Genomic DNA, 24135 nt, shown 5'->3' on the forward strand with positions numbered 1-24135 from the left:
ACACTACCCCGCTAGTTCGAACTAGCGGGGTAATGTAGGCATACCGCACTTGCAAATGAAGCCCGGGATTTGAATTTCCCGGTCTTCATTTGCATAAACTGGGCGCTGCCATTTTTAAATCCCTGCTCGTTCGAACCCCGTGCAGTGTGGCTACACGCGGCATGAACTAGGTAGGGTTACTTCCACGAGGAGTAATGGTAGTTCGGACTAGGAAGCCTAGTCTGAACTATCTAGTCCATGCCGCGTGTAGCCACGTGGCACGGGGTTCGAACGAGCAGGGATTTAAAAATGGCGGCGCCCAGTTTATGCAAATGAAGCCTGGGAAATTCAAATCCCGGGCTTCATTTGCAAGTGCGGTATGCATACATTACCCCGCTAGTTCGAACTAGGAGGGTAGTGTAGACATACCCTCAGTCTCTTTAGCCTCTCTTCATAAGCGACCTGTTCCAAACCCCTAATTATTTTAGTTGCCCTTTTTTGAACCCTTTCCAAAGCCAAAATATCTTTTTTGAGGTGAGGATTCCACATCTGTACACAGTACTGAAGATATGGCGTACCGTAGTTTTATACTTCCCCTCCTCCTTCTTCCCCTTGCTTCCTCCTTCCAGCTCCCTCCTCCCAGATTTCCCCCTCCCCTCTTCCACCTCCTTTTCCCAGTCTCCCCAGAGGTTAATCCCCCCCCCAGTTTTGTTAAATAAAGAGAGTTTCTATTTTTGAACACACGTGTCCTTTATTTTTTACATCAGAAAGGAGGGCTAGGGAGGGGTAAGTGGAAGGAGGTGAGGGAGGAATGGGGCACGAGCCCCCGATGGGGAGGACTGGGGTGGCTCTGCTGGCTCCTTGGTGTGGAAGCTTTCCTGCAGGGCCTCCTGGATCCTAACAGCTCCCCAGTTGACCCTCCCCTGGATGGCAGCCTGCAGCAAGTGCAGCCGGGCTGATGGCCGAGTGCTGTGATGTGCCGAGTGTGGGCACTCAGGGCACTCCAAGCCAGGACTGCTTTACTGTCCCTCATCGAGTTAGACAAGCAAGCTGGGAACCCTGAGAACTGTCTGTCCGGGGTGGGGGTCGGGTCCCTTTAAGCACAGCCCTCGGCTAGCCTGAGGCAGCAGCTCCACACTCTAAGTCCTAACCTGATGCCCTGCTGGCACTGGTTCCAGCCATCCTTAACCTCGGTTCAGGGTCCACTCAATGTGGACATGCTATTTTGAATTAGCAAAATGCTAATTCGAATTAGTTTTTAGGTCTAGATGCACTAGTTCGAATTAGCTTAGTTCAAATTAACTAATTCAAATTAAGTTAGTTCAAATTAGTGCTGTCATGCAGACATACCCAAAGAGAGTCTCACACGTGCTCCTTCTCTTTATATAGTGTCTGAATGGCTCCTGTGACTCATTCACCTCGTCATCAGGGAGCATGCCCAGACTTCCCTGTATCCAGCAGAGAGCATGTCCAGACTTCCCTCATTGACATGTGCTTCATTGTTCCCAGTCTTCTTCAAACACAGTCTCACACTCACACTCTCTCTCCATTCACTCAGGGGAGAATGCAGCTTAGGGAAAGTTACAAGCAAGGTGGCTGAGAGTTACAGAGATTACAAAGTTGCAGTTTACAGTAAGTTTGAGAGTTACACAGATCTCAAAACTTGACAAAAATCACAATGAGTTACAGTTAAAAATCGTAGACCTTATAGTTTGGTGTAGCTTCAGAAAATCCATGTATATAAATCTAGTGAGCTCAGGCGGAGGCTTTTTTCATGCAACACATAAAGTGTGTGCACACAGTGCAGTGTACAAGAGCTTTGTGTGGGTGTGTGGCGGCAGAGCGTCCTTTCTGTGAAATAACAGTTACAAAACCACATCATTTATTTGATAGTGTGACATCCCTGCCCACCATGCTGCTGTCCACACCCCTCAATGGTTGTTAAGAGGCTAAATAGCTTTGTGGATCTGGTTCTAAATTATTAACTTTTCCTTTGCATTGGCACTAGGAAAATGCTAGATTATCTCTCCCTACTCTACACGTACCCCTCTGCCTGTGTTTTGTTCAACTTCTATAGACGTTAGGGTACGTGACAGATTGGTCAGAACGTCACCTTTGTTCACTTCTCTTGCAGACTCTGCTTTACAGGAAATCAACAAGTGGCTTTCAGGTTGCCGGAGCTGAACCTTTGCTGTATAAGTAGCCGCGCGGTCTCCTGTGAGCGAGGCGAGAGCAGAGCAGGCGCAGCACCGAGCAGAGACCTGGGCACTCTGGGCTGGAAGGTACCGTTCTGGCTTTGGGGACCCTCAGATCCGAGCTGCCAGGGCAGAGGGGGCTCGTGGGCCAAGACGCAGGGTGCAATGGGGAGAAGGGTTGGATGTTAGCACAGCTGGGTGGAGTCTCTGAGGACGGGGAGCCTGGACACAGGAGCCAGCTGGTAGGACAAAGGCCATCAGAATACACCGGACTCTAGTTTACAGGTGGGGGTGGGGCTGCCCCCAGCTATGGGGCCGAGCGTTTCCACAGAGACGCCTGTTGCCAGGTGATTTAACGTAGCCAAAGGGGAACTGTCCGAGTGAAGGTTTCCCTGCTGGGCTCCGCTGGGCAAAGGTTCAGCCAAAGCTTCACCCCCCCCACGAACAGGCCTGGAGCAAGACTCACTGCTGCCCCGTTAACGTTTGTCCAGACTCTCCCTCGAGACGGGCAGTGGCCCCCAGCTTGGGAGCAGGGACCGGCCATGCGCCGGAGGGGCAGCCTGGCAGCAAGGTGCCTCTCCCGCCGTCCCCGGGAACCTTCTCCCAGCCGTGCCCCAGCGCCAGTCCCTGGAGATGGTTCCCGGCGGAGACGTGCCTGCGGTTCGAAGGGAAATCGCCCCCAGGCCGGCAGTGCTAAGCATGGGGCAGCGCGGCGCTGCAGGGCCAAGCAGGAGTCCCCTGAAACTGCTGTTCCCGGAGCCTCTGGGCTGGCCCGGAGCCTCTTTCCCCTGCGGGCTCAGGGCTCCCCAGCTGTGCCAAGGCAGGGGGGAGGGGAAGCGGCCGCACTCAGGTGCAGACAAGACAGACACCAGGAAAGGGGCGGGAGCAGAGGAGGCCTGGCCAGGGGGCTGGGTGGGGGGGCTGGGGAGAGCCTGGGGCCTGCTGCCTGGTTGGAGAGTGTCCAGGTGGGCCCCAGGGAGGGGGAACTAGTGACCCATCTCCGTCTGGTTCAGACTCACATTGGCGGAGCCAGTCAGCCTGGGCGTAGGGACCCCCCCGACCCACCCGGAAGAGGGTGGGAATAAAACTCCTCGTGGCCTCCCCCAGCCTAACTGTTCAAAGGGCCCGTGATGGAGCCTCCTCTGCTGAACACCCTCAGTCTCTGGGCACCTCTTAAAGGGCCCCCCTGTGCCAAAGGATCTGACGGGACAGCCTGGGCAGCGATTAAACAGCGCCCTGCTAACGAAGGCGTCTGTCTGGAGGAGACTGGCCAGGGCAGCAGTTTCCAGCCTTTTCCAGATGGGGACCCATTTCAACAATTCAGGAAGTCTTGGTGACCCAGGGCAATTCAGAAACGGGGGGGGGGGGGGGGGCGGGAAGGCAGAGCCACCTGGGGAGACACTCGTGACCCTTTTGTAATGCAAGGGTGACTCATATTTGGGTCCTGACCCAGAGGTTGAGAAACCCTGGGCTAGGGCCTTACATAACAGCAGTTTCCTTGCTGTTGCCTCTGTAATGAACATGTTCTCCAGGACAGGCCAGAATGGCTGCGTTGCTTTGTGTTCTACTCTTATTCCTCAGCAAAATTATTTAAAATATCAGCAAATATTAAAATACTAACTGTATTTGTTCAGGCTCCTTAAAAGGGAGAATTGCAAGCGATAGGTCAAGTATACTCTTCTGTACAATTAAACCTTGTAACAATACCTGGATTGTGGGTAACAAAGGCGGCTGCCTTTTCCTAAGGTACATCCTGTGTAACGCAGAAGAACATATGTTGCTGGTTTCTTTTACCAAACTTGGTGGCTGTGTCTCGACTGGCCAGTTTTTCTGGAAAATCAACCGCTTTTCCAGAAATACTTGCCAGCTTGAATTTCTGCAAAAGCACTGACTTCCTACTGTCAGAAATCAGTGCTTTTTGTGGAAATACTATGCTGCTCCCATTCAGGCAAAAGTCCCTTTGGCGTAAAGCTTTTGCGCAAAAGGGCCAGTGTAGACAGCTGAGATTTGTTTTCCGCAAAAAAGCCCCGATCGCAAAAATGGCGATCGGGGCTTTTTTGCGCAAAAGTGCGTCTAGATTGGCACGGACGCTTTTCCGCAAAAAGTGCGTTTGCAGAAAAGTGTCCGTGCCAATTTAGACGCTCTTTTCCACAAATGCTTTTAACGGAAAACTTTTCTGTTAAAAGCATTTGTGGAAAATCATGCCAGTCTAGACATAGTCGGTATGTTTGAAATTGCAACTGACTTGATGCCTATTTCCGGACCCAAGATGCTGCAGCAACTGATTGAGACCCCCAAGGGTGTGACTGCAGTTGGCCAGTACAAATACGCAAGTAACAGTGTTAATACTTGAATTTCACCTAAGGGTGAAGTTACCCTTGTTTCCTTCCCTACTGCCTCCCACTTGCAGATTCAGAGGCGAGCAGCGCTTGGCAAGAGTTTGCTTTCCTTTCTACGCTGCCACTGGATGCAGCCCAACGAATTAAAAGGATTCGATGTTAACTCTTTTTAAGGATTAGTTTTAACTTTAATATGATCCCGGTAAAAGCAATTTGCTTTGCCCACTTCCTCTTTTCTCCAAAACACTCAGATGCATTTCCCTTATAGGTTTTACTTACGTATTTTATTTTACTGAGATCTGTTAGTTGCTAATCAGTGATGCAGTGACCTGTCGAAACCATAAACTGAAAGCCCAGTCTCTGTCAGTCTGGCACAGTACAGAGTCTGCATATTGTCTCTACGACTAAGGGGGGGCTGAGTCTTCGGTACCTTTTTGTAAATAACATTTTTCTTTTGAAGAGTTGGTTTAATCATTTGGATGTAGTTTAGTTTCCTGGATTGTTAGCACTCTGCTTTTGGTGGAAGAGCAGCTTATACAAGAGCACTTAGGCAGCCTTTATTTCTTCTCTTTAATAATCACAGAAAATGGTACTTTATTCTGCTTCCCATGACTATGGGTATGTCTACACTTGCCCCCTAGTTCGGAGTAGGGATGCAAATGGAGCATACCGAAATTGCTAATGAAGCACGGGATTTAAATATCCTGCACTTAATTAGCATATTTGCCGCCAGCCACCATTTTGGATTCGGAGTATTGCGAAATAAGTTACCCTGTGTAGATGCGTTATTCTGAGTGAAAACCCTTCTCTCAGAATAACTGTTAAACCTCATTGCACGAGGAATGTCACAGGGCAGGGAGAACAGAGGTTCATGATTTCCCGATTCACTCAAAAGGAGAATCCCAGCTTTAATTCTTTTAAAGTAAGTTTTTAGGGCTTTACTCTGCAGACAGCCTTGAAAATCCAAACTACTATAGAACAATTAATTGTCCAACACTTTGATAACACAGAACTAAGGCTGTCTAGTGCTGCCTTGTGCCCTTCCAGTGTGTGGAGAGAGGCTAACCTGATCTCCAAACCACAGGAAATATAAAATGAAGGTGAATGCTACCCTTGTAATGCAGTTCCCCTATTCCTAACCCATGTGAGAGGGGCCTCAGAATGTGAATAACCCACCTTAGCACTTCACCCTTACAGATGCTACAGGGCACTGCAGGACTGGAGCACACAAGTGCTGTACGCCAAACACCTTGGCTACGTTTAGACTGGCATGATTTTCTAGAAATGCTTTTAACGGAAAAGTTTTCCGTTAAAAGCATTTTCGGAAAAGAGCGTCTAGATTGGCACGGATGCTTTTCTGCAAAAGCACTTATTTGCTAAAGCCAAATTCAGCAAGCAGGGCTGACGAGCCACTAGGAGCAGGGAAAGAAGGGGAGTGCTGCATTCCTTCCCCAGCTGGAAGGCCATGGAGGAAACAGGAGCTCACCCTCCTAGCTTGCTTGATCAGCAATGTGGAGTATAGCTACACTACAATGTTATTTGGAAATAAGTTATTTCAGAATAGTAACTCCCAAAATAACTATATCAAAATAGAGCATCCACACTCATCAGAGCCTGAATCGCATTTAAAGCCCTCCGGAGCACCCTGGGAAGGGCATTGGGACAGCAGTCTCTTTCTGTAGCTGGTGCCTGAGCTAGCTGAGACTTGTGCTTAAAAGGGGCTCCCATCTACAGCCGTATCTCAGACTCTTCACCTTTGCCTATCTCCTTGAGGGACAGCAAGCACCACACCGCGTGCTCTGGTTGCCCTTCCAAATACCACAGCACTCTGAGCATGGAGCTGGACCTGCTGCAACGCACTCACCGGCTCTTAGACCTCCTGTTGCACCTCCTGGCGCAGTTTGTGCAGGCTGTCCCCCCAGCCCTGCTTGAGGACAACAAGCAGTTCAAAAGGGGTGACTCCCTCACCCAGACCTGGTGCTCCTCATGCACCATGGTCTCTCCCACCCACCCCCTCTGCACACCATGCACTCCCCCTTCTGGCACCGGAAGATCAGTACTGAGTGGTTGGACCAGATTGTCATGGAGTGGTAGGACAACCAGAACTTCCGCGTGTGGAAGGCCACCTTCCTGGAGCTGTGTGAGTGGCTCGTCCCTGCCCTCCAGTGAAGGAACACCCATATGAGACCCACCATCCCCATGAAGAAGCACATCACATCGCCCTCTGGAAGCTCTCCTCGCTGGACAGCTACTGCTCCATCAGGAACCAGTTCTACGTGGGGAGGTTGACTGTTGTGGCCGTGCTCATGCAGATTTGGCTGTAGTGCTATTGTGCCAGAAGGGTGGTGAAGCACTGGAATGGGGTTCCCTAGGGAAGGGGACATGGAATCTCCCTCTCTAGAGGTTTTTCAGTCCTGCCTTCACAAAGCCCTGCCTGGGATGGTTTGGTTGGAGTTGCTCCTGCTGTGGGAAGGGGCTTGGGCTTGGGGAACTCCTCAGGGGTCTGGCAAACCTGTGAGGGTTTGTCTACACAGCAAGTTAATTTGAAATAACTCTCCTAGCATCTACACAGCCAAACCGCTATTTCGAAATAAATTCAAAATACTGGAGCGCTTATTTCGAATTTGGGAAACCTCATTCTATGAGGAGTAACACCAAATTTGAAATAGCTAATTCGAAATAAGTGCTGTGTAGACACTTATATCGAAATAGGGGGCCTCCAGCCTTCCCAGGGAGCCCTGGTGGCCACTCCAGGCTCAACCAAGAACACTCCTCCCCGGAGCCCTTAAAGGGGTTGACTCTGGCCACAGTGCCTGTGCCAGCTCCAAGCCTGCCGGCCTAGAGCCAGCAGTCACTGCCCCTGACCCGGTGGCCCCAGAACATGAGCCAGCAAGCCACTGGCAGCCAGCCCTCCACCGCTCCCCAGGAGCAATCTGCCAGCTTCCAGGAGCCTGACAGAGCTGGAGAAGACAGGCGCCTTCCTGGTCCAGGTTGGAGTTCATGGACCTTATTCAGGTTTGGGGGGGATGCCCCCAACGTCCATGATCTCCACACTAGATGGAGAAATGCAACCATCTATGGCAGGACAGCTGCCAGCCTGGCCACCAAAGGCCACATGCGAACTCAGGAGCAGGTTTGCAAAAAAATGAAGTTGGTCCAGCGAGACCCCCAACTCTGATCCCTGAGCTTCAACACACCTGTTGATACAACCTAGAATCATATTTGCTTTTTTTGCAACAGCATCACACTGTTGACTCATATTCAACTTGTGGTCCACTATGACCCCTAGATCCCTTTCTGCCATGCTCCTTCCTAGACAGTCGCTTCCCATCTTGTATGTATGGAACTGATTGTTCCTTCCTAAGTGGAGCACTTTGCATTTCTCTTTATTAAACCTCATCCTGTTTACCTCTGACCATTTCTCTAACTTGCTAAGGTCATTTTGAATTATGTCCCTATCCTCCAAAGAAGTTGCAACCCCACCCAGTTTGGTATCATCTGCAAACTTAATAAGCATACTCTCTATCCCAATATCTACGTCATTGATGAAGATATTGAACAGTACGGGTCCCAAAACAGACCCTTGCGGAACTCCACTTGTTATCCCTTTCCAGCAGGATTTAGCACCGTTAACAACAACTCTCTGACTACGGTTAGCCAACCAATTATGCACCCACCTTATCGTGGCCCTATCTAAGTTGTATTTGCCTAGTTTATCAATAAGAATATCGTGCATGTATCAACAGGTGTGTTGTAAGCAAAACTCGTGAAGTCATTCTGCCGCTCTACTCTGCACTAATTAGGCCTCAGCTGGAGTACTGTGTCCAGTTCTGGGCGCCACATTTCAAGAAAGATGTGGAGAAATTGGAAAGGGTACAGAGAAGAGCGACAAGAATGATTAAAGGTCTAGAGAACATGACCTATGAAGCCAGGCTTCATGAACTGGGCTTGTTTAGTTTGGAAAAAAGAAGATTAAGGGGGGACATGATAGCGGTTTTCACATATCTAAAAGGGTGTCACAAGGAGGAAGGAGAAAATTTGTTCCTCTTGGTTTCTGAGGACAGGACAAGGAGTAATGGGCTTAAAGTGCAGCAGGGGAGGTTTAGATTGGACATTAGGAAAAAATTCCTAACTGTCAGGGTGGTCAAATATTGGAATAAATTGCCAAGGGAGGTGGTGGAATCTCCCTCTCTGGAGATATTTAAGAACAGGTTAGATAGATATCTGTCAGGGATGGTGTAGACGGAGCTTGGTCCTGCCTTGAGGGCGGGGGGCTGGACTCGATGACCTCTTGAGGTCCCTTCCAGTCCTATGATTCTATGATTTAAATGGAGAGGCGATTATTTAAATCGCAGTTTCATTTCCCTTTGTCGTCCTGCCTCATCTACATGGCTCCGTGGACGGAGCCATGTTGTCTAGACACACCCAAGGAGAAGAAGCTGGAGGGGCAGACACAGGGGTGGGTGCTAGGTGGATTTGAGGGGGAGAGGGTGCTGGAGGGTGGTTGCTGAACCGCTCCCTGGTGGCAACCATGTGCTTAGTGGCGCTAGTATATGCCATGCACATTGTCTCCTGGTGCTGGGACAGATGCTGCCAAATGTTGCACTGCAGCTCTCCGTCAGCACGGTGCCTCTGGCGGTCCTCCTCAAAGTTCCTATTTAAGGAATGGAGGCACTCCAGATGTTCCCACTCCAAGCTGTCACCTGCGGCTCTTGTGGGGTCAGGAGGATGGTGGAGGAGGTGGTCGATGCATTGCACTCAGAGCTGGTCCAGCTGTGAATAAAAATGCAAAAGGCAGTCATCCCAGGAGACACAGTGCACAAAGCCTGGCCTTAATGTCTCAGCTGACACTGAAGGTCTCAGTTCAGATGATGGAGAAGTGCTTCGAGCAAGACCGTCTGTTGTCATTTGTGCACAGCTTGATTTCTCTGTGCCAAGTGGGGAGGAAAATATCACCTCAGGTTTGCTTTGACAGTTTTTAAAAAGGGTCACGTTACATTTTCCTTCCTGTCTCATAATTCCTTAAGCTCGCTCTTTCATGGGAACTACAACTCTGTGAGGGATAAAATTGAAAAGTTGACAGGTGAGATCCCTTGGCTTGTGTAGATTGAATGGATTATTTAAAATGGTTTCCAGGTTAGGGCATTTCCAGGTATTTGATTGTAATTCATTATCGTCATCATCAACAAGCATGGGCTCAGCGCCTGTTGGTGTCTGATGCCTCCCTCACTATTTCCTTCCATTTTTCCCTGTCAAGTGCAGAGTGGTTTGGTTTCTGTAGCCAACCCCACACCAATCTACTATATCATCTACCCATTCTTTGGGGGGCCTTCCTCTCCTATTCGGACCATCCATTATGCCGAATACCAGCGTCTTCACTTTTCACTCGTTGTTCATTCTGCAGATATGCCTAAATAGCTGTAATTTCCGTTGTATAACCTTCTGCAGTAGGTTCTCTTTCAGCTGTATCTTCCTATAGAATTCCTCTTTGGTGACCTCGTGCATCCATCCTATTCTCAGGATCTTTCCATAACAACTCCTCTCGAATGCCAATATCCTTCTCTTTGAATCTTTTGTTAGCACCAATGTCTTACATCCCTACAACATGCTGCTAAATACACACATTTTCAAGACACTCAGCTTAATTCCTAAGCTAATTGCTTTACTTTTCCAGATCTTATCCATTGCCTTCAAACTCGCTCTTGCTTGCGCTATTCTAGTTGCTATTTCCTTCTTACAGTCCAGCTCATCTGTCATATTGCTCCCCAAATACAAGAACTTGTCTACGTACTCTAGTTTGAGCCCATCCACACTTATCTTCCTTCCTATTTCCTTATCTCCAAATACCATTATCTTGGTTTTATCGATATTCAGAATCAGTCCATACCTCTTCCCTTCCTCATTTAGCAGCTGTACCGTTCTCGCTAGTTTCTCTTCATCTTCCTCGATGATAACGATATCATCCATGAACCTCAAGTTGTTAATTCACATCCTGTGCACCAATATCCCTTCTACCTCCTCTTTGACCTTGTCCATCGCTCTCTCTAAGTGAATGATGAAGATACTCGGCAATATCGGATCTCCTTAACTCATACCTTTTCTCATTCTAAATCAACTTCCCAACTCTCCACTCGCGTAGCAAGAGAGGCAAACCTGGTAGGAGACCGGATTGGCTTACAGGGGAAATCCTTGGTGTACTTAAGCACAAAAAGGAAGCTTACAGAAAGTGGAAACTTGGACAAATGACTAGGGAGGAGTTTAAATGTATAGTTCGAGAATGCCGGCGGGTTATCAGGAAGGCGAAAGCGCAAATGGAGTTGCGACTAGCTAAGGATGTAAAGGATAACAAGAAAGGTTTCTACAGGCATGTCAACAAGAAGAAGGTGATCAGAGAGGGTGTGCAGTCCCTAATGGATGAAGGAGGTAACCTAGTGACAGAGGATGTGGGGAAAGCTGAAGTACTCAATGCTTTCTTTGCCTCTGTATTCACGGACAAGGTCGGCTCCTGGACTTCTGTGCTAAGCGACGCAAGATGGGAAGAAGATGGACAGCCCTTGGTGGGTAAAGAACAGGTTAGGAAATATTTAGAAAAACTAAATGTACACAAATCCATGGGTCCAGACTTAATGCACCCGAGGGTACTGAGGGAGTTGGCAAATGTCATTGAGGAGCCTTTGGCCATTATCTTTGAAAAGTCATGGAGATCGGGCGAAATCCCGGATGATTGGAAAAAGGCAAATGTAGTGCCCATCTTCAAAAAAGGGAAGAAGGACGATCCAGGGAACTATAGGCCGGTCAGTCTTACCTCGGTTCCTGGAAAAATCATGGAAGGGATCCTAAAGGAATCCATTTTGAGACACTTGAATGAGAGGAAAGTGATCAGGAATAGTCAGCATGGATTCACAAAGGGCAAGTCGTGCTTGACCAATCTGATTAGCTTCTATGATGAGGTAACTGGCTCAGTGGACATGGGAAAGTCAGTGGATGTTATATACCTTGACTTTAGCAAGGCTTTTGATACGGTCTCCCACAATATTCTTGCCAGCAAGTTAAGGGAATGCGGATTGGATAAATGGACGGTAAGATGGATAGAAAGATGGCTAGAAGGCCGGGCCCAGCGGGTAGTGATCAATGGCTCGATGTCAGGATGGAGGTCGGTTTCTAGTGGAGTACCCCAAGGTTCGGTTCTAGGACCGGTTTTGTTCAATATCTTTATTAATGACCTGGATGAGGGGATAGATTGCACCCTCAGCAAGTTTGCAGATGACACTAAGCTAGGGGGAGAGGTAGATATGCTTAAGGGCAGAGATAGGGTCCAGAGTGACTTAGACAAATTGGAGGATTGGGCCACTAGAAATCTCATGAGATTCAACAAAGACAAGTGTAGAGTCCTGCACTTGGGATGGAAGAATCCCAAGCATAGTTACAGGCTGGGGACCAACCGGTTAAGTAGTAGTTCTGCAGAAAAGGACCTGGGGGTTACAGTGGATGAGAAGCTAGATATGAGTCAACAGTGTGCCCTTGTAGCCAAGAAGGCTAATGGCATATTAGGATGCATTAAGAGGAGCATTGCCAGCAGATCCAGAGATGTCATCATTCCCCTTTATTCGGCTTTGGTGAGGCCACATCTGGAGTACTGTGTCCAGTTCTGGGCCCCCCACTACAAAAAGGATGTGGACGCATTGGAGAGGGTCCAGCGGAGGGCAACCAAAATGATTAGGGGTCTGGAGCATATGACCTACGAGGAGAGGCTGAGGGACTTGGGTCTGTTTAGTCTGCAGAAGCGAAGAGTAAGGGGGGACTTGATAGCAGCCTTCAACTTCCTGAAGGGAGGTTCCAAAGAGGCTGGAGAGAGGCTGTTCTCAGTAGTGACAGATGGCAGAACAAGGAGCAATGGTCTCAAGTTGTGGTGGGAGAGGTCCAGATTGGATATTAGGAAAAACTATTTTACTAGAAGGGTAGTGAAGCATTGGAATGGGTTACCTAGGGAAGTAGTGGAGTCTCCATCCCTAGAGGTGTTTAAGTCTCGGCTTGACAAAACCCTGGCCGGGTTGATTTAGATGGGATTGGTCCTGCCTAGAGCGGAGGGCTGGACTTGACGACCTTCTGAGGTCTCTTCCAGTTCTGATTCTATGATAAGGGGATGGTTGGATGAAATAACATGATCTTGGTAACTAATTGACCATTCATTATAGGGAACTTTCTGAGTGTCTGGCTGGTGAGTCTTACCCACATGCTCAGGGTTTAGCTGATCGCCATATTTGGGGTCAGGAAGGAATTTTCCTCCAGGGTAGATTGGCAGAGGCCCTGGAGGTTTTTCGCCTTCCTCTGTAGCATTGGGCACAGATCACAGCTGAAGGACTCTCTGCATGTTGGGGCCTTCAAAGTATTTGAAGGCTTCAATATCTGAGACATAGGTGAGAGGATTATTCTAAGAGGGGTGGGCGAGATTCTGTGGCCTGCGCTGTGCAGGGGGTCAGACTAGATGATCATAATGGTCCCTTCTGACCTTAAAGTCTATGAGTCTATGAGTCATTCTCAGTGCTGCCTCCGCATTATCATTGATATCCTTCGACAACTGTATCAGTCTCCTATCCACTCTGTGTGACTCCACCGCCCAAATCACTTTCTGATCTGTACTGTCAAATGCCTTCTGAAAATCGATCAATCAATCTTAGTGCCAATATCTGCTGTCTGGTACTTCTATCTTTCCTGAATCCCACTTGCTCATCTGCTAGATGTTTCAATAATTAACTCCATTTCCTACATTCACTGATCTTCCTTGGTTATCATGGAATCACAGAACCCCAGGGCTGGAAGAGACCTCAGGAGGCATAGAGTCCAGCCTCCTGCCCAAAGCAGGACCAACCCAACTCCATCATTGCAGCTAGGGCTTTGTTAATCTTTGTTTTAAAAACCTCTAGGGATGAAGATTCCACACCTTCCCTAGGTAACACATCCCAGGGCTTCACCACTCTTCTAGGGAAATAGTTTTTCCTAATATCCAACCTAGACCTCCCCCACTGCAACTTGAGCCCATTGCTCCTCGTTCTGCCACCTGACCCCACTGAGACCAGCCTCTCACCATACTCTTCAGACACCCTTCCCTGCCCCCCGCCCCTGCCCCCATCCCCGCCCCCTGGGCTGCTTGTAGTTTTGCTTCTGGGAAAGGGAGTTTGTTATAAAAAAGAGGGAGGCAGGTGATTAAGAATAACAAGAGTAGTTATTCAAGTAACCTCGTGGAATGAGGTGTAACAGTTAATCCGAGCTAAGGACTTAGTTCGGATTAACTTTAAACCGCCGCGTGTAGCCACGGGCAGTTCGTTCAAACTAAGGGGATTTAAAAATGGCGGCCAGATGGGAAGATGCAAATCAAGCCCGGGATATTTAAATCCCGGGCTTGATTTGCAACTTCGAATGCCTACATTAGCCTCCCTAGTTCAAACTAGGGGGCTAGTGTAGACATACCCTGGAGGATTACTAAATTATCATGAAAATATTGCTGGGCACTCCTCTTGAAAGATAAGATAAAAAAAGAGTAGGAATGAGCATTGTGCTGCTGGGATTTGCATTTGGATCAGTACTGTTAACCTTATAAATGTTCTTGGGAAAAGGGTAAAAACTTAAAAAACAATGAATAGTCCAGCAGCACCTTAGGGTATGTCTACACTGCCGCCCTAGTTCGAACTAGGGTGGCTAATGTAGGCATTCGAACTTGCAAATGAAGCCTGGGATTTAAATATTCCGGGCTTCATTTGCATGGCCCCGGGCAGGTGCCATTTTTAAATTCCTGCCCACGGCTACACGCGGCATGGACTAGGTAGTTCGAATTAAAGCTCCTAATTTAACTCCCGTTATTCCTCCTTCATGGAGGTATAACTGTAGTTCGAATTAGGAGCTTTAATTCGAACTATCTAGTCTGTGCTGCATGCAGCCGCAGGCAGGGAGTTCGAACTACGGGGCATTTAAAAATGGCGGCGCCCGGGAACATGCAAATAAAGCCCGGGATTTAAATATACCGGGCTTCATTTGCAAGTTTGAATGCCTACATTAGCCACCCTAGTTCGAACTAGGGCAGCAGTGTAGACATACCCTTAGAGACTAACAAAAAATGTAGATAGTATCATGAGCTTTTGTGGGCACAACCCACTTCAGATGAAAAGGGGGTCAACAGTGAGGAGGCAAAATTTGCAGATACTAAAAAATTACTCAAAACAGTTAAGTCAAAAGCTGATTGCTAAGTGCTACAAAAGGATCTCATGAAGCTGTCCCTAGTGTCTGTTTGCCAGAAGCTGGGAATGGGGAACAGGGATGGATCATGGTGTTTGCCTCGTCTTTTTGTGCGTTTTGAAGCACTTGGCAGTGGCCACTGTGAGCAGACAGGACACTGGGCTAGACGGACCTTTGGTATGACCCAGTCTGGCCTTTCTGATCTTATATAGAGCCCAAATGTATCTGCCCCCTGCTGTAACTCACTAGACTCCACTCCCCTCCCAGAGCTGAGACAGAGCCGAGCAGGCCTCTCTCCACAGACTTAGTAACAAAGTAAGAATATACATTAAAATTTTAAAGCTAGCAAATGTCCTTTAAGTGACTTGCCATAAGAAGTCAGAACATGTTCTTGTTAGAGCCGAGTGGGTCTAATAGTTATTTAATTTTATTTTGTTTATATAGGAATTAGATACAGTGCTCCTGTCAGCTATCTACTAAGCTGTCTGTCAAAAAAAAAAAAAGAGTTTTTCAGTGCCTTAGTAGCCCTTGGATAGAGGTGAGATATGGGGTGGGTGGGAGAGGCAGATGAGTTTGTTTCCCTCCCCCATTTAGTGCTTGGCTTATATTGAGCATGCTCAATAACATTGCTGAGGTATCTATCCTCAGTCCACTCTTGGCATGCACAGGTCGGCAACTCCTACCAAAATCTGAAATGGTGTCCCTGTCTCTTCTGTTTGCTAACCACTAAACACATAGGCTGTGTCTAGACTGGCAAGTTTTTCCGCAAAATCATCTGCTTTTGCGGAAAAACTTGCCAGCTGTCTACACTGGCCGCTTGAATTTCTGGAAAAGCACTGACGATCTCCTCTAAAATCATCAGTGCTTTTCCGGAAATACTGTGCTGCTCCCGTTCAGGCAAAAGTCTTTTTCTGAAAGACTTTTGCGCAAAAGGGCCAGTGTAGACAGCACCGTACTGTTTTCCGCAAAAAAGCCCCGATCGCGAAAATGGTGATTGGGGCTTTTTTGTGGAAAACTGCGTCTAGATTGGCCACGGATGCTTTTCCGCAAAAAGTGCTTTTGCGGAAAAGCATCCTGCCAATCTAGACACGCTTTTCTGAAAATGCTTTTAACGGAAAACTTGCCAGAAAATCATGCCAGTGTAGACATGGGCTGTGTCTAGACTGCATCCCTTTTTTGTAAAAGGGATGCAAATTAGACGTATCGCAATTGCTAATGAAACGGGGATTTGAATCTCCCCCGCTTCATTAGCATAAAAATGGCTGCCGCTTTTTTTCGGCACGGAGCTTTGCCAGAAAAAAGCGCCAGTCTAGACGCTGATACTTGTTCTGTCTCGGATCCCACCTATCTGGGATGCGAGAGAGCAATGAGTTAACACAAGTACACTTTTTTATCTTAAAAACAACAAATGGTCTGGTAGCACTTTAAAGACTAACTAAATATGAAGATGGCATCATGAGCTTTCATGGGCACAGACTATTTGTTTTTTTTAAAAAATATTTCCTATTACAGACTAACTTGGCTACCCCTCCGAAGCTTTTTATCTTAGGGTATGTCTACACTTGCTCCCTATCTTGAGCAACCATTCTCTTGAAATAACCATTATTCCTCATACAGTGAGGTTTAACAGTTATTTCAAAAGAAGGGTTTTCTCTCGAAATAACGCATCTACACTGGGCATTTTATTTCACAATAATGTGATTTCAAAATGGCGGTCGGACGCAATTATGCTAAGTAAGCATGGGATATTTAAATCCCGCTCATCATTAGCAATTTCGGTACACTACATTTGCATCCCTATCTCGAGATAGGGAGTAAATGTAGACATACCCTTAGTTAGTATGTAAGTATACTGATCAATTACTTCACTCTTTAGGTCCTCATTTAGTAATGTGGACACCCATATAATGCATAATCATTCATAACCATGTGGTAAATATAATTATACCCATCCCTGTTTACAGCTTTTTGGCTGATGTCAGCAGGTTTCACATCACAAAGCTCCTGGCATCAGCAACTTTCAAGGGGTACAGGAGATGTGACCCTGAATGTATAATTCACAAAGGATAAGGAAGTAAGGAGGATAGCATTGCTAACACATAGGCCATTCATTAAAAAGTTACATCTTGGGTCCAGCTGCATCCTCATCTCTCCTGAACGAGCAGGGAAGGAGGAATTAAAACAAGTCTGTAAATCAATAGACGCAGGGTCTTCCTTCTTGGGCTGTGCCCCAGTACCCTGGTCGCGCCAACCAAGAACCCTTACCTAACCCTTGCACACCCCAGCATGTGTCTGTGTTCCTATGTTCTTATGCAAATTATTTGAGCAGTTATCTAGCCAAATATACATTAATTTGGATGGTATATCAAATGTATTTCATATTTTAAGCTGACAGATTTATTAAAGGAAGTATTATCTGTATTTAATGAATGCAATGATTGTCTCTGCTCACCCCAAACTTCAGAGTTTTAGAACTAAGCATTCTCTCATGCTTAGTTTTTATTCAGAAATTGAAAGAGGAAAACAAGAGTTCCTGCTTCATCAACTCCCAGTTGGTTTCTTAACGTAGAATGAACTGATTTAGCTTAATAAACTAAGATAAAGAAAACGTTTATTGCACCTGCAGAAGAGGCTATTGTTGTCAAAAGCTGGTTTAGCCCTTCAACAAACTCTGATTGCAGGTGCTATTAAAAAGTAGGCAGCAAACATACTTCTTAATATTATGTAATTTAAATGATTTGAATACCTTGCTCTAAGATTAGGCCTTAATATGTTCTGTAATAATTTCAAATACATTTAGTTTTAAAAAGAAAAATGTATTTTAAGCACAGTCCTTTATTTTTTTAAATGTTATTAAAGTCATAATTTCTTATCAAGAAAATAGGAACATAAGAACGGCCAGACTGGGTCGTACCAAGGCTCCATCCACCCAGGGTCCTGTCTGCCCACAGCGACCAATGCCAGGTGTCCCAGAGGGAGTGAACAGAACAGAGAATCCTCATGTGACCACTACCCTGTCACTCATTTCCAGAGAAACAGAGGCAGGGACACCATCCTTACCCATCCTGGCTAATAGCCAGTGATGGACCCAACCTCCATTAATCTATCTCGCTCTTTTTTGAACCCTGTTAAAGTCCTGGCCTTCACCACATCCTCTGGCGAGGAGTTCCACAGGTTGACTGTGCGCTGTGTGAAGAAAAACTTCATTAAATCAATAAGTTCACCCCAATTCACAGTGTTATATAGATCCCTGAAAAGAGACAGGAGATAGGGGAGGGGGTTACATCTCTTAGCAGGGGTGTGCAGGCCCTCCCTCTCCAGTGGTTTGTTTTAAACCTGCTGCCTCTTAATTTCATTTGGTGGCCACTACTTCTTTTAGGCTATGTGTAGATGGCGGGCTTCTTTCAGAAGATGCTTTTCTGGAAGAGATCGTCTGGAAAAACTTCCTTCAAAAGAGAGCAACCACACAGCAAAAGCGCAATGAAAAAGTGATCTGCTTTTTTGAAAGATAGTGTCCACATTCATTGGATGCTATCTTGCATTTAAATTGTGATTACTGTGGATGGAGTAGCCATCAGGGCACCTGTGCTTTTTCCTGCAGGCCTCTTCTTTAAAAAAACCACTCTTTTCTGTAAAAGTGACGACAAGTCCTTTGGCTCCTTATAGACCTTATTGGCGCATAAGCTTTCGTGGGCAAAGACCCACTTGGTCAGATGCATGTAGTGGAAATTCCAGAGGCAGGTATAAATATACAGGCATAAGAAAAGAGTTCCAATCGAGAGTAAGGCTGGAGATAACAAGGTCAATTCAGTCAGGGAGGCTGAGACCCACTTCTAGCAGCTGATATGGAGGTGTGAACACAAAGGATACGTCTGGATTGGCATGATTTTCTGGAAATGCTTTTAATGGAAAAGTTTTCCATTAAAAGCATTTTCGGAACAGAGCGTCTAGATTGGCACGGACGCTTTTCCGCAAAAGCACTTTTTGCGGAAAAGCGTCCGTGGCCAATCTAGATGCGGTTTTCCGCAAAAAAGCCCTGATTGTCATTTTCGCGATCGGGGCTTTTTTGTAGAAAACAAACCTGGCTGTCTACACTGGCCCTTTTGCGCGAAAGGACTTTTGCCCGAACAGGAGCAGCACAGTATTTCCGCAAGAAGCACTGACAATCTTACATGAGATCGTCAGTGCTTTTGCGGAAATTCAAGCGGCCAATGTAGACAGCTGGCAAGTTTTTCCGGAAAAGTGGCTGATTTTCCGGAAAAACTGGCCAGTCTAGACACAGCCAACGGGTGCATCTAGACTACATGCCTCTGGCAACAGAGGCATATAAAATAGGCAACCCAACATAGTCAATGAAGCGGGGATTTAAATAATCCCCACTTCATTAAAATAAACATGGCTGCCGCGCTGTGCCAGCTCAGTTGATTGTCGGCACAACGCACGAGTCAAGAAGCGGATCGGACGGCAGGGAAAGCTTTTGCCGACCGATCTTCATGCCTCGTGAAACAAGGTATACAGGATCAATTGGCAAAGGCTTTCCCTGCCGACGGATCTATGTCTTGACTCACGGATCAAGGGAGGAGAAACTGCTTTTGCTGTTTAATCCTAAACTGATGGTATCCAATTTGCAGATGAACTATAGCTCAGCAGTTGAATTCTGTTCCTGAAGTTTTTTTGCTGCAGGATGGCTACCTTTAAATCTGCTTCTCTATGTCCAGGGAGATTGAAGTGTTCTCCTACAGGTTTTTGTATATTGCCATTCCTGATATCTGATTTGTGTCCACTTATTCTTTTACATAGGGACTGTCCAATTTGGCCAATGTACATGGCAGAGGGGCATTGCTGGCACATAGGTAGACGAGCAGGTGAATGAACCCGTGGATGTTAGACTGAATCCCTCTGTCGTCAGAGGGATGCAGATTAGGCAAGTCGACATTGCAAATGAAACAGGGATTTAAATATCCCGTGCTTCATTTGCATAAAAATGGCTGCTGCGTTTTGCCAACTCAGCACTTTGTCGGCAAGAAGCAGCAGCCTAGAGGGGGATCCGTTGAATCATAGAATCATAGAATCATAGAATAATAGGACTGGAAGGGACCTCAAGAGGTCATCGAGTCCAGCCCCCCGCCCTCAAGGCAGGACCAAGCTCCACCTACACCATCCCTGACAGATGTCTATCTAACCTGTTCTTAAATATCTCCAGAGAGGGAGATTCCACCACCTCCCTTGGCAATTTATTCCAATATTTGACCACCCTGACAGTTAGGAATTTTTTCCTAATGTCCAATCTAAACCTCCCCTGCTGCACTTTAAGCCCATTACTCCTTGTCCTGTCCTCAGAAACCAAGAGGAACAAATTTTCTCCTTCCTCCTTGTGACACCCTTTTAGATATTTGAAAACCGCTATCACGTCCCCCCTTAATCTTCTTTTTTCCAAACTAAACAAGCCCAGTTCATGAAGTCTGGCTTCATAGGTCATGTTCTCTAAACCTTTAATCATTCTTGTCGCTCTTCTCTGAACCCTTTCCAATTTCTCCACATCTTTCTTGAAATGTGGCGCCCAGAACTGGACACAGCACTCCAGCTGAGGCCTAACTAGTGCAGAGTAGAGCGGCAGAATGACTTCACGAGTTTTGCTTACAACACACCTGTTGATACAACCTAGAATCATATTTGCTTTTTTTTGCAACAGCATCACACTGTTGACTCATATTCAACTTGTGGTCCACTATGACCCCTAGATCCCTTTCCGCCATGCTCCTTCCTAGACAGTCGCTTCCCATCTTGTATGAATGGAACTGATTGTTCCTTCCTAAGTGGAGCACTTTGCATTTCTCTTTATTAAACCTCATCCTGTTTACCTCTGACCATTTCTTTAACTTGCTAAGGTCATTTTGAATTATGTCCCTATCCTCCAAAGAAGTCGCAACCCCACCCAGTTTGGTATCATCTGCAAACTTAATAAGCGTACTCTCTATCCCAATATCTACATCATTGATGAAGATATTGAATAGTACGGGTCCCAAAACAGACCCTTGAGGAACTCCACTTGTTATCCCTTTCCAGCAGGATTTAGAACCGTTAACAACCACTCTCTGACTACGGTTATCCAGCCAATTATGCACCCACCTTATCGTGGCCCTATCTAAGTTATATTTGCCTAGTTTATCAATAAGAATATCATGCGAGACCGTATCAAATGCCTTACTAAAGTCTAGGTATATGACATCCACCGCTTCTCCCTTATCCACAAGGCTCGTTATCTTATCAAAGAAAGCTATCAGATTAGTTTGGCATGACTTGTTCTTCACAAACCCATGCTGGCTATTCCCTATCACTTTATTACTTTCCAAGTGTTTGCATATGATTTCCTTAATTACCTGCTCCATTATCTTCCCTGGGACAGATGTTAAACTGACCGGTCTATAATTTCCTGGGTTGTTCTTATTTCCCTTTTTATAGATGGGCACAATATTTGCCCTTTTCCAGTCTTCTGGAATCTCCCCTGTCTGCCATGATTTTTCAAAGATCATAGCTAAAGGCTCAGATAGCTCCTCTATCAGCTCCTTGAGTATCCTGGGATGCATTTCATCAGGACCTGGTGACTTGCTGACATCTAACTTTCCTAAGTGATTTTTAACTTGTTCTTTGTGTATCCTATCTTCTAAACTTACCCTCTCTCTGCTTGTATTCACTACGTTAGGCACACCTCCAGACTTCTCCGTGAAGACCAAAACAAAGAAGTCATTGAGCATCTCTGCCATTTCCAAGTTTCCTGTTACTGCTTCTCCCTCCTCACTAAGCAGTGGGCCTACCCTGTCCTTGGTCTTCCTCTTGCTTTTAATGTATTTATAAAAGGTCTTCTTGTTTCCCTTTATGCCTGTAGCTAGTTTGATCTCATTTTGTGCCTTTGCCTTTCTAATCTTGCCCCTGCATTCCCATGTTGCTTGCTTATATTCATCCTTTGTTAGTTGTCCTAGTTTCCATTTTTTATATGACTCCTTTTTTATTTTGAGATCGTGCAAGATCTCCTTGTTAAGCCAAGCTGGTCTTTTGCCATATTTTCTATCTTTCCTACACAGCGGAATTGTTTGCTTTTGGGCCCTTAACAACGTCCCTTTGAAATACTTCCAACTCTCCTCAGTTGTTTTTCCCTTCAGTCTTGCTTCCCATGGGACCTTACCTACAAGTTCTCTGAGCTTATCAAAATCTGCCTTCCTGAAATCCATTACCTCAATTGTGCTGGTCTCCCTTCTACCTTTCCTTAAGATCATGAACTCTATTATTTCGTGATCACTGTCCCCTATACTGTCTTCCACTTTCAAGTTCTCAACTAGTTCCTCCCTATTTGTTAAAACCAAATCCAGAACAGCTTCTCCTCTGGTAGCTTTTTCAACCTTCTGAAACAGAAAGTTGTCTCCAATGCAGTCCAGAAACTTATTGGATAGCCTGTGCCTCGCTGTGTTAGTTTCCCAACATATGTTTGGATAGTTAAAGTCCCCCATCACCACCAAATCTTGGGCTTTGGATAGTTTTGTTAATTGTTTAAAAAAGGCCTCATCCACCTCTTCCACCTGGCTAGGTGGCCTGTAGTAGACTCCTAGCATGATATCACCCTCGTTTTTTACCCCTTTTAGCTTAACCCAGAGACTCTCTACACAGCTATCTCCTACGTTCATCTCCACTTCAGTCCAAGTGTGTACATTTTTAATGTACAAGGCAACCCCTCCTCCCTTTTTTCCCTGTCTGTCCTTCCTGAGCAAGCCGTACCCTTCCATACCAACATTCCAATCATGCGTCCCATCCCACCAGGTTTCTGTAATACCAATGATATCATAGTTGTATTTATTGGTTAGCAATTCCAGTTCTTCCTGCTTATTACCCATACTTCTCGCATTTGTATATAGGCATCTAAGATACTGATTTGATCTTGCCTCCCTGTTGTTCCCTGACCCTCCTTTCTCCTTGCCATTATAGGCCGTAGTCCCCCCCATTTCTAACCCATCTCCCAGTCCCGCACATGCAGCACTTACCTGTGGGCTTTGCTCACCTGCCCCCGACAAACCTAGTTTAAAGCCCTCCTCACAAGGTTAGCCAGTCTGTGTCCAAACAAGGCCTTCCCGCTCCTGGAAAGGTGAACTCCATCTCCGCCAAGCAGTCCTTCCTGGAAGAGCACCCCGTGATCAAGGAAGCCGAAGCCCTCCTGGCGACACCTTCCTCGCAGCCAGGCATTCACCTCCAGGATGCACCTCTCTCTGCCCGGGCCCCTACCTTTGACAGGAAGGATAGAAGAAAATACCACCTGCGCTCCAAACTCCTTCACCCGTACTCCCAAAGCCCTGTAGTCACACTTGATCCGCTCAGTGTCACACCTGGCAGTATCATTTGTGCCCACGTGGATGAGTAGCATGGGGTAGTAGTCAGAGGGCCGGATAATCCTCGACAATGCCTCCGTAACATCTCGAATACAGGCCCCTGGCAGACAGCATACCTCTCGAGATGAGCTGTCAGGGCGACAGATGGGTGCCTCCGTTCCCCTCAGAAGAGAGTCTCCAACCACCACTACCCTACGTTTCCTCCTCGCAGTGGTGGCAGGAGACTGCTCAGCCTTGGTGGTGCAAGGCCTGGTCTCCTCCATTGTTGGGGGTCACTCCTTGTCTCCCTGCACCACTGCCTCCTCCATAAGTGGCTGGTCAACAGTCCCACATCCTAGGACAGTGACCTCCGTGGACTCCACAGGAATACTGTCCAGGAATTCCTCATGGCTTCGAATGCTTCTCAGCCTGGCCACCTCCTCCTGTAGCTCTCCCACCTGCTGCCTGAGAGATTCCACCAGCAGGCACCTTTCACAACGGTTGTCTCCCCCAGCCTGGAGATCACTCAGTGGGAATTGCAAGCCACAACTACAGCAAGACCACACCAGGACCTGGGTAGAGGCATCCATGCTCAGGTTCTCTGTCTGGATACAGGCACAGGTGGAGGAGACAGGAGAAGTACTGGCACAAGCGCTTTGGGTCTTCATCACCATCAGTCACTCCCTCTGCTCAACTCCCTCTTCAACTCCCCTGTCTGCAGTCCCCTGTTCCCTTATGCCTCCTGCAAGGAGGTTTACAGGATCTGTCGAAAAAGGCTTTCTTTCTCAACGGATCCCCCTCTAGACTGCCGCTTTTTGCGGACAAAGTGCTGAGTCTGCAAAAAGCGGCAGCCATTTTTATGCAAATGAAGTGCAGGATATTTAAATCCCCTCTTCATTTGCAATACTGACCTACCTAATCTTCATCCCTCTGCCGACAGAGGGATTCAATCTAGACATACCCCTAGGTGCCACAGGACTTCTCGTCACTTTTGCAGATTCAGACTAACATGGCCACCCCTCTGATATTTGATTCTTT

General features: G+C 46.8%; 1 pseudogene across 1 annotated transcript in view; it reads left to right on the forward strand.

Moving 5' to 3' along the window:
• The first annotated feature begins 1933 nt into the window (after window positions 1–1933).
• The window catches only part of LOC102463811 (interferon-induced very large GTPase 1-like), a 33302-nt pseudogene continuing 11100 nt past the window's right edge, over window positions 1934–24135 (forward strand). The window contains exon 1 of the transcript XR_016349068.1: window positions 1934–2261. The product of XR_016349068.1 is annotated as an interferon-induced very large GTPase 1-like (transcript). The remainder of the gene's footprint in view (window positions 2262–24135) is intronic.

This window comes from Pelodiscus sinensis, chromosome 3, assembly GCF_052426305.1.
Source record: "Pelodiscus sinensis isolate ZL-2025 chromosome 3, ASM5242630v1, whole genome shotgun sequence".
NCBI classification, from domain to species: domain Eukaryota; kingdom Metazoa; phylum Chordata; order Testudines; family Trionychidae; genus Pelodiscus; species Pelodiscus sinensis.